Below are 11,595 nucleotides of genomic sequence, written 5' to 3'. Positions count from 1 at the left end.
TGTCTGTGCTGAGGTGGCTGTGCTCCAGCAGCTGCATGGCACCACCAAACCCTGTCTCCAGCTGCAGAGCCACCACCCTCCCTTGTCACAGCCACCTCTCCCTGCCCCCGGGTGGCTCCGACTTCCCGGGAATGCAGTGGGGTGCTGCGGTCTCCCAGCAGGCAAGAATCCGCATGCCAGACCCTTTGGAGAGCTCATCCCTGAGGGAGAAACGTCCCAAAAGCTGGCATGGCAAAGCAAGAGCTGGTTCAGGCAGCCTGCAGGGCTGTGGGAGCACCACCCTGTGCCCCTGCTTGCCTGGGGTCCCTCTTTTAGGGACTTCCCATGAGGAATGCAGTTATCCCAGCCAGTGATTATGGGCAGAGAATGCCTGCAGTCCCCACCACGCCCCAGCAGCCCCTCACAGCCCTAGGACCAAGGCTGTCTGCCCTGCAGGGCTGGGCACAGCAGCACCCTTGCTGCTACAGACAATTTTTTACCTGCCCAGCAGCAGCACTACCTTGCAACAGGCATTAAAATCCTGACTTCTCAAGTGAATGACAGCTCCAGGATCGGGCTGTAGCTTCTTGGGTCTCCCCTACCGTGTGTTGGTTGCAACTCTGTGGGACAGTAGATTTCATCTGACTGTCTGGGAAGTGGGGACACAAAGCCACCGAGCTGGAAACACGACAGCTTGTCAGGAAATAAGCACAGGACTTTTTTCCGGAGATGGAAGTTTGATGAGATCAGCTCATGAATTCATCCAAAGGCACAGAGCAACTTCTGCATTTTTTAGAGTCCTGGAAGATTAGAAGCTCCCATAAACTTTAATGAGATACTTCTGCAAAACCATTAGTAGACGCTGTTGAAAAGCAAATTATAGCCATTTATGGGGACCTGAGAAACTCCCGCAGCTATTCACTCAACGAGAGCTGGCAAAGCAGCTTTCCTTTCAAATTTCATAGTCCCCTTTGTCAAAAACTTCTCCTTTCTCTTGTCAGGCTTTAATTAAATTTGCCCAGAATGGATACATTTTTCCTCCCATTCCACTTGTCCAGGGGCCAGCCTGGAGCTGGATTCAGCCAGGCAGATCACCCGCTGCACTCCAGGCACCATAATTCCCTGGGGAAAACCACGGTCCTGAACAAACCCAGGCCTCACCTGATGTCTGAAAGGATGATGTACCAGGTGGCCTCCAGGAAGCCCAAATGATGGGCAATTGGAACTTTTAAAGCTAATTTGGCAAGATTCCTGATCTAATCAGAAGAGAGGTGGATATGGCTTTTGAACATATCAAATGGCTTTTAATGCCTTTAATGAAACCTGGGGAGAGAGTAAATTTCTTAGCTGCTTGACTGACCTTTTTAAAAAAGGCACAATACATCTCAGCCTTTCCCAGAGAAGAGAGCAACTCCAGCATGTCACCCTTCACCTTCAAGATTTGTCTGCAGGGCTGTGTCGTTACTGCAGCTAATTAGAGACTTCAAGCTGATTATGAGAATTGCAGTAAGTGGAGTTACAAAATCCCTGGGCCTGATACTCCTTAATACAAAAGCCACTTTACACTGACCCAGCCTTAAAATACCCTGTGATGATGCAAAGTGCTCTTAAAGCAATTGGGATCTCCACATGCATTCCGAGGGACTGGCACACATCGCAGACCACCAGCAGACGAGGCTGATGGGGCTCTCAAAGGCCCCATCTGCCCCCAGGGTGAAATGAAAGTGTCTTTCTGGTCAAAGAGAGTCAGGTCTTTCACCACAAACTAAAACAAAACAAAATATATTCAAGCAACTACCTGAAGAGCTGACTGATATCGACCCAATAAAAGCAGAATAAAAATGTTGCTGAGTCCATTTGCAGGTACCTCTGGGGGTGTCTTAACCTTAAGAAGCCAGTAAAACTTCCCCTCTGAGTCGACTCTGACGAACTTGCATCGTTGAACTCTCCCTAAACTTCAGATGTATTTTGAACTGGGTACAAACCTGGAAAGAAGAGCTCAAGTTTTCCATATTAGTGATACTGAGAAAGGAAAGGATCATCCTATGTTGTTTTCAAATAACTCAAAGCAATAGATTGTCCACAGAACAACTGTTGAACCTAAAGTGCCAGGGATGCACCTGTGGCCTGGAAGTGACCATTTGGGTAACAAGGTGCCAGTGCATGGCCCTAACAGGGAAGAGCCACCCTCCTCACAACAGGGGGGATCCTACCAGCCCCAGCAGCCCCATCCTCACGCCTTGGGATCTCCCAGAAGCTGCCAGTGCTGTGTACCAGGGCAGAGGACTGCACACACGTGGCCACGATATTTGCAGAGAAAGGAAGCTGCAAGGGAAGCCTTATCTCTGGGCTAAGCACAGCTCCAAAAATATGACAGCATATCATGAGGCCCATGACCCCGGTCACCAGATGTAAGGTTACTGCCGTGGTGACATTTGGATTACAGCATCATCTATCACAGCGTTGAGTCAGCAAATAAATGCAGCCAGTGGTTTACATTTCCCTGCCGATAAAATAATGCAGGAAAAGCATTTTGCTGCCAAGTGTGTGCCATCCAACCCCAGCCCCCCCTGGGCCCGTGGGGCAGGGAGGGAGGGAGGGAGGGAGCTGGGGTCTCTGAACATGCGGGAATGACACCTCTACTCACCCTGAGCACCTCGAGGTCCTGAGTACCAGCATCAGGGTGGCACAGGAGCTTACACAGAAGAGCCAAACTACTGCATTCCCTCCCACTCACTTCCCAGGGCAGATCAGCCCTGTCCTGTGCAGAGGCAGCTCTTGCCGCTTGGAAGTAACCTCTGATACATAAAGGAACGTGAAAATCCAGACAAACCAGTATCTCCAGCTGGCAGTATCGGGGACCTCGACCCTGATGGAATGGCTGGTGGAAACTGGGGCTCCATCTCCTTCAGACCGGGCGTCCTGCTCTTTCCAGCGCCAGCACTTCGGGCAAGGGGAAACCTCCGTGGTCACCTTTGCTCAATGGCAGATAAAAATCTTAGGAAGGACTTTTCTCCTGCAGTGGGAGGTTCTGCTGGGGAATGGGTATGAGCTGTGGGATAACACAGTGCCAGCCCCACACCCAGTGGGTTAGTGGAGGAATGGGATCAGCCTCGCTCCCTACATAGGCAAAACCAGGGCTTTATTGATGCCAGGGCTTTCAAAGGAAAAATTATGGTTAAGTGGGATGAAGAGTTGAGAAGCAACCTGTTTTTGCATGGAGGGAAGAGATGCTTGTGTATAAATAAACACATTTATGTATGTGTACAAACATTTTCCAATTTAAATAAAAATACATGTTTACATGGCTTAACAATCTCATATTAAAACAAATAAAAAGATGTAAAGATTTCTTCATGTCCTGAAACCTTCCTGTTGCCCTCACCTGCCCAAATATTTGATCCAGAAGAAATGTTCCAGGAGAGAGAGACAGAGTACGCCAAAGGACAGGCACAGCTGGATCTTGGAACACTTTTGGATCATGTCCTGGTCACAGCCAATACAAAAGATGCACGTTGACAGACCTTCCTGCAATCACTTTGGTGACCTGTAGTTTCCTACTTTCTCACATTCATCCCTCACTTTTCTTCCTAGGACTTCTGTCTGCAGATATTTCCCACTCTAAACCTAATTTTTCCCTAACCACTGTCTTCTGCCATGATGTTTTCTCCCGCTTTCCTTCTGTTTCCCTCGGGTAGCTCCATCCTTTTCAGCTGCAATGCCTCTTCCCTCTCTGTTCCCTCTGGACCAGCTAGAAGGATGATGGTCCTGGACCCCTTTCTTGTCCCAGATGGAGGAGGATCATTTTGGACCATGAACAGCTCAGGGAGCACTTCCAGGTTTGCTGTATCTTTGTAGGAAGGCTGTCCCTAGCAAGCTGGACCTCAGCTCAGCTATCTACCCCTCTGCTTTATGAAGAGCAGTGTGTCTAAATTCAAATCCATGTTTTTCCCATACATGAGGTGCTCAGAGCCTGATCTGGGATTTCTTCTAAAATAAGGACCCAGCTGCTTCTTTCTGATCCAGCTCCTCTGAAGCTCAGGAGGGCTTAGATGGAGAGTCCACATCAAACCAAATCCAGAGACATCCAGCCATGTGCGAGTTAGCAAGCAGAGAACACGGAAACAGAATTTAAATTATCAGGGCTGTACCTTCCACTGTTGTAAATCCTGCAGTTCTGCTGTGATTACGTCTGCAGCACGGGGAGTGGATCACTCATGACTTCAGCACAGCCCTTCAAAGCATCCCAGCCCACAGCTCGGCTGGTGACCTTCCTCCAGGGCAGCTGGGATGTGCCTGGGGGCTAAGGAATGAATGTGTTTACAACTTGCTCTTTGCGACTTGGCCCCCAGCACCAAAAAAACCATCTCAAATGCACGTTCCCAGCTTGGACAGGATGATTGTGGAGCTGTGTCTAACAAAAGCATGAGGAAAAGGAGCTGCAGAAATACTCTACAACAGCTTCTGGTTTCCCAAGGCGAGGCGATGCAAGCTGCCAGCTCCCCTTGACAAGAAAATGTCTTTGCAGGAGGAACCACTCCATCAACCCAGTCTGGACCCAAAATTCCAGGAGGAAAAAGTCCAAAACCTCTACCCTGGACCCACAGGCTGTTTTTACACCAGCATATACTAACTCACACTGCAGAGGTGGCCAGGGATATTCCCAAATGATCACCCCTGTAGTTATGTCGTACCACAGCCACGACAGTTTCAGCCAGGCCAACCCACCCTGTCCCAAACCATTCCCAGCACCCCTTCTAGCTCTGTGATGGGAAAAGGGGTGTCTGAGTAGAGAGGGCATCTTGCATAGGGAAGAGATCCCTGGTGCCTTTGGTGGGGGCACCTAAGGAGAAAGGCAGACATGGCTGGAACTGCCACAGAGAGAAACATGCTTTGAAAAGAGTCATCTGCAAGTGCCAAGGTGGAGCAGAAGCAAAGTGAGAAAAGAGGCGTTTTTCTCTCTGGCTCAATTGTACCTTTGCATTTGCTCTCACAAGTGCATCAGCACCCAGCTGAGCCGCCATGGAGGAGCCAGCACGGAGGAAAACCAAGCAAATCTCTTCTCCAATAAACCCTGTTCAGAGCAGAGCTGCCACTGTGAATGCACATAAATAATAGTAAACCAGCATGGGAAAAATATCTGTGGTTGCCAGGCAAATTAATGTCCCAGCATAAACAGCAAATATAAATTAGCTGAGGGTGCACACACAGGAACACAGCCTTTGTGGGGCCATGGGATGCTTCAGAGCTAAACACCAGGCAAGGCAGCAATACTTGTTGTTAGAAAAACTGGGCTGGGAATGAGGGGTTCTGGCATGGGAGGAGTTTAGCGGTGCATGGCTCCCATTAAATCTTTCCCACATGTGTTTTAGGTGGAGCTGTAGCTAGCTGGGCTGCTCTGTACCTTTCTTCAAGCATGTAATAAGGTAATGTCTTGTAATTCCTCATGCACAGCTTTCCACAACTTCCAGGTCAATCCAGCACTCCCGTTTTGCTCTCCTGGAGCAGGCTCTGGCTGTGTCCCCTGTGGTGTTTTGAGGCCAGGCTGGTCCCATGAGGAGATGGTTAAAAGGCACCAGAAATAGCAGGGGCTGTTGAAAAGGCAGCTCTGTGCTGGGAAGGCTGCAGACGGACTTCAGGAAGGGAGGGAAAGCTGCATTACAATCCTGGCATTGATGGTCCCTCCTGCTGAGTGCTCCTTTCATAGCTGGCTGCAGAGAAGGGAGACAGGGAAGGCTTACTGAGCCATCCCACATCCCAGTCCCACCAGCTCCTGTGGCATTGGTCTTCTTGTACCCCTTTCAGGTGGGGAGGAGAAGACAATTCTGCTTTTTTTCCCCCTTAAAAATACATCCTTGTTGGACTCAGCAGCGTGCTAGGACTTCAGTGGAATATTTTCAGTGGCTGTGAGTTGTCCTGTGGTTAAATAACAAACACAGCAGTAAAACACCAGTACATTTTCCTAGTGGAGGAGACAGAGCATCTATTGTCATCAGTCCTTAAGAAGTGCTATTCTTATTTGCGGTCCCTGACCTCCTTTGTTATCCAATTGTCTGTTCCCCAAATGCTTTATTGGGAGCAGATGCCAAATATGTGCCATTAATTCTTACCATATATTGTTCTTTTGATATTCTGCAGTTGCTGTCAATGAAATGAGAAGTGGAAATTAGCTGGCCAATGCTATTCAGCTAAAGAGATTTCATTTCCTAATCCTCTGAAGAAGGGTATAAGCAGGCGACTGTACTCATAAGAGCAACATTTGGACTGAAGCTGTAAAAGTGGATCCTTCATAATTAATTCTGTGCCTAAGTGTTAAAAGGAAAAATGCACGGAAGAAATTGAACACCAAGAGGAATTTAAGTTTTAAAATGCTGCGATGATTAAAACTCTACATTGCCTCCCTGAATTGTACAATCATAGAATATCCTGTGTTGGAAGGAACCCACAAGGACCAAGGAGTCCAATGCTTCCTTCCAATAATTCTAACAGGAATTTTTCTGTAAAATACAATTTTTTTTCTGAGACTGACTTGTAAATTCGGACTTTAATGAGACCCACTACAGGATTCACCATTTTCATGGGAAATTATGGGGCTAGGCATGTCTGGACTTTAAAGTACCCACAGAAAACTGCAAGGAACGCTAACCAAAATCTGCTCCACAGGGGCACACATCCAGCTGGTATTAAAGAACTGTGTGCTGCTACCAAGGGGCAGCAATCCCTGATGAAGCAAATAAACCCATCTGTAGTGTCCTGCATCCCAGTTCAATGACAGCACACGTGTTTGACTATGCAGAGACAGAATTTGGCATTTCACTACCATCACATGGAAAACAACTTTAGTATGATAATTGTGTTGATGCCAAATCCAGACAGAGGGTGACTTGTGTTTAATTTTCCCAGTATAACTCAGCAAACTTCTATCCACGAGGCTCCACATGACTTTTTTCATTAAGCTGTACAGCATGTACCAAGCCCCCTGTCTTTAAGGTGACATTTCAAACCCCTGTGGAGGAGGGACAGTTGTCAGGGCTGTGATTAAAATAGATCCTTGTTTGTTGGCGTGATTTTTCCTCAGCTCCCGGGAGATGTGGCAGTGAGCCCTGCCACTTCTCCCAAAATGAGAGATGACCCAGATGGAGGCACATATAACATCCTGCTGCATGCTCTCTTCCAACCTGCCCTTGTTTGCACTCACTATTTGGGCTGGTGATCACCTGCAATCGCCTTTCCACTTTTTCATTGCACAGGAAGCAGGCAGGAGTGTCCGGCAGGTTGGCACAGCCCTTCCACCTGCCGCGGGCAAACCCAAAGACCTGGTACCACACAAGGCCAAGTGCAGTGGTTTCATGGGAGCACCAAGAGCAATAATTCAAGGTCCTAAGGGTGCATTTGTTTGCGTTTACGCAGTTCAATGTCTTTTGGAGGACTGCAAGGATTTGTAGGGAACCTCAGAGGCTGACGTCCCACATCGTGTCCATTACTTGGCGCAGCCCTGGTGGTGAACTCAGCTATAAATAGAGCTGAGCCTCCAAGGCTGAGCCCACTTAAGCTGCTCTAATGCAACACCTGCTAATCACTGGCCCCGGGGTGAGACAGGCATGTGGAGCTGCCCTGCCAGAGTGGGTTCCCAGAACTAATGCTGGAAGACAAACCATTTTCCAACGTCACTTTTTCAAACAGAATGAAAGGGATGAGGCGGAGCAGCTGTGGCATTTGTCACATTGGACACTGAGACCTTGAAGATGCTCACATGCTGGCAGAGGCAAGGCAGAGAAGACAGGAATTTTGCAGGGGAAAATGAGGCAAAAAGATTTAGTGACTCTTAACCATCTTCTTGAAAAAGCTCTATAAGAAACTCCAGCTATTTGCTGAATTAGAGCTGGAAAAACAATGTAAATTCCCTTAAAGCAACAATCCAGGATGTGTCCCACACTGTGGAGTGGATTGCTCCTGCGCTATAAACTTAAAGGACAGACTTTGTTGCCACCCTTCTCCATAGATGCTTTTTCACCAAATCTCACTTTGACTTTGGTCAGCTCCTGACAGGGATGTGACATCTACCATTGTCCAGACCTCCTCAGCTTGCAGTTGCCCAAGTGTCTCAAATCTCCTCTTTTTTATCTTGTCATGTATCCCCATTGGGTCAACAGCTTCCTTGGAGAACAAGCTATAAAAATACCATCTCCTTTCTAACATTATGTCTTCCACCTGTCACCCACTCCTTTTCTAAATCCTCAAAAGTCAGGACCAGTATTTTTGGCTGAGGTGGCAGCAGACAAGACCCGTGACTCCGTCACACGTCTCCTCTGAAGGTGAGAGCTGACGAGGGCTGGGCAAATGCCAGCGCTGGAAACCAAGGTTGGCTCAGCCCCAGCTGATCTGCCTGTCCCAGATGGCCATGGATGACTACGTCTGCCCATCACCTGGCAGCCCTGCAGAGTGGAAGGCCAGGTGAAATAAACACAAATCAGCTTAAATATTGCTTTAGAAATTCATTAGGTAGTTAGGAAGAGTGGGTTTTTTGATTTTTGCAACCAGGGAAATTCCTGGTTTTTCTTCAAATCCAGCTCATTATAAAGTGGGACAACAGCAGAGAAAGCAAAACTCACTTTTGTTAGTGATTTTTCTAGGAACAGCAGCTCCCAGATTAACTGAGTTTCTGTTATCAAAGGGACTTTGATAAGTTTAAGGTTTCATTCTGAGTGGCACCAGGGCAGTGTGTGTACACTGTGAACAGAGGACGCGCTCCCCAGCTCCGGCTTGTGCCAGAGGGCTGGAAAACTCCCGGTGATTAAATATTAACATTTATTGCAGTGCCTCCACTTTGTTCTAGATCCAAAGCAAGCTCTTTCTCCCAGGAATGTGGTGGTTGTGGTGAGCTGAGCAATGTGGGAGCTCAGTTATTATGCACGGTACTGATCACGAATAAAACCTTCAGTGGGGCTGAATCCATCCTACCATTTTGGGTGGGGTCATTAGCTACAGAAATAACATAACAACATCTAATCTACCCTTGCAGCTCTGATTTAACCTTGAGATTGGTTTGTATGCTTTTTTTAATTACAGTTCTCTTCTGTCTGCTCTCTGGCTGCTTGGGAAAAGTTGTTATGTGTCTTTGAATGAAACTCTCCAGGCAGAGAGACCCAAACCATTCCTTTCTCCCGAGCTGGCGTGATTTCCCTTAGAACTCTTACAAAGTGCTTCATTGGAGCATCACTTCCAGTTTTATGTATGGCAAATAAAATCTGGGTTCACCTGTGAAACAGTCACTTCTTAAATGATGCAAATTTGGAATCAAGTCATAAAAAACAGGAGAAAGCCACATAAAAAGGAAGGGCTGGTAGATACTGGATGCATTCATAGTTAAGGCCTTTCTATCTTATGATCTTCTTCTCATTCCTCTGCTCTGATGAAAATTGATGACCACTTCAAGTGCTCCAATGTAGTGGCAATTATACAGCTACAAAGAGAGAGGATGTTAAAATAGTTATTGAGGGCAAACAAGCAGAGCAGGATTGTGCAAATTCACCTCACAACCCTGTTATATCTTCCATGGCGTGACAAGACAGAGGTGGGGATGGTGTGGATTAATAATTTGCTTTTTCCTTTCCTCCCTCATGTAAATGTAATAAATCTCTGAAAAACCTGTGCTCATGTGTAAAATCTAACACAAATGTGTTCACCCCAGGGAGTCTGGAAGGGAAACAATGGTTTGGCCAGAGTTTGTATTTATGCTATTGATTCTGTCAAAGCTGCATAAATGGAAGAGAAGCCTTTCAGTCTGAGTACCAAAGTGCAGCCTCCGTTTGATATAATGAGCACACATTTTCTGGAACTGTGGTACCCTGGGAGCTGCCTCCTTCCCAGTCTTCTGGCAGGTCAGCTCATGGGCTCGGATGACCCTGCCTAAAGGATGGTGGCCTGAAAGGCATTGCAACATTGTGCTTTTGTGTACCCAGTGTACCTACCACAGCAGGATATGAGTCAGGAGAGAAGGTGAGGCACGTCCTGATTGCTCCACGTTAGTTAGGTGTTCAAGAGCATGATCTGCCTTAGAAAAGCAAGGGTAGAATATCACATGGGAACAGCATGGATGGCTTGAAGCTACTTTCTCCAGCTCAGACTCTTGCCTCTTCCTGCGTTGTCTTTTTGCTGCAGGTGGGGGTTTGGCTGGGGTTCCAAGCAAGCCACAGCCCCGGGGTTGCTGCAGGACACACCAGGCATTCATGTCTCAGAGAAGGATCCAGCTGGCATCTGCTGACCTCCAGCGCCTCTGCACACCTGGATGGAACTGGCCATTAGATACTGCTGGCTGGCTGCTGAAACTGTGCCCAAAAATGGAAGAAATGCCTGTCCCCTGCCCCTCCAGACTCTCACCTTGAGCTGTGCTGGACCCCTGCTAGGTCCAGAGGAGGATCTCGCTGCAGAAAGGGCTGTGTGGGAATAAGGACAAGAGCCTTCTCCAGCACAGAGGGTCCCTACAGACCCCAGGTGCTCCTTACTGAACCAAAAGAGCTGGCTCAGTGGGGATGAAAGGAACATCCTCTTTCATAGAATTTTGGGAAAGTTTTGTAAGCCCTGCCCCAACTCTGTGTCATTTCCAAGTGCAGGCTCTCCTGCTGTCACTGCCTCAGTCTTGCTTTTTAACCTGCACAATTTCCTCCTCAGCCTGCCCTGCAACCTCCATTGCTGGCTTTTGCCCAGACTCCTCCATGTGAGTGTCGATTGGAGTTGTCCAAGCAACACTTTTCCCTCTGTCTCTGCTCCCGTGCTGTGACTCCAGTGAGGCAAGGCACCACAACCCACCCCCCCAGCCATGCTGGCTGCCATCTGCACCCTGCTTCTTTCCTGGCTGATTTCGTTTGCCTTGCCAGCGCCCAAGCAAACACAGCGGAGGCACTGCACGACAGGGACATTTCCCCTGCCACGTGCTCCCGCAGCTGTCTCCTTGTGGCCTTTGCTGGGGCTTGGTGGCCACCAGCCTCCCTCAGAGGTGTGCTGGGTGTGATGCCACTGCTGCTCATCTCACACCTGCCGGGTGGGTCATAAGTGGGCCAGGTCATAAGAGGGACATCATCCACCTGACACCTCCACGTTCTGACCTCTTGTCTGTCCTACTTCCATCTCCCACTAGCACCTTGTGTCCCATCTCATCGTCTGCTTTCTCCTTACCACAGGGCTAATTCATCCTCCTCCTCCATTTCCCTAAATTCTCTCTATTTCTGTCCATATTCCCCTTCTCCCAGATTTGGTAGCTTTTGGGATTATCCCTCAAACCAGCGTGGGTCTCTTCTGGCTCCTCTCATTTGTGCTTAATCAGCTCCTCCTAAGTTGAAGTGACGTCCTCATCCTCCTGGCCAGGTTGTCTTTCTAACAGTGTCACATATTTCTTTTCTGTGTCACCTCTCTTTGGGGTTCAGCTAGTGTTTTTGTGAGCTTCAGTCACTGGTTTCTTTGAATCATCTACTTGTTTTCTCCCATCTCTTGAAATCCACACTGTTAATTGCTGTTTCTGACTAGCTTCCTTCACTTTGCTTTCAAGAAGTTTGTTAACCTGTGCTACAGCCAAAAGCATGCCTTCTGTTGAGACAAAAACCAGGGAATTAATGAGCT

This window comes from Corvus brachyrhynchos, unplaced genomic scaffold, assembly GCF_000691975.1.
Source record: "Corvus brachyrhynchos isolate BGI_N302 unplaced genomic scaffold, ASM69197v1 scaffold312, whole genome shotgun sequence".
NCBI lineage: Eukaryota > Metazoa > Chordata > Aves > Passeriformes > Corvidae > Corvus > Corvus brachyrhynchos.
This window is presented reverse-complemented; position numbering follows the sequence as displayed.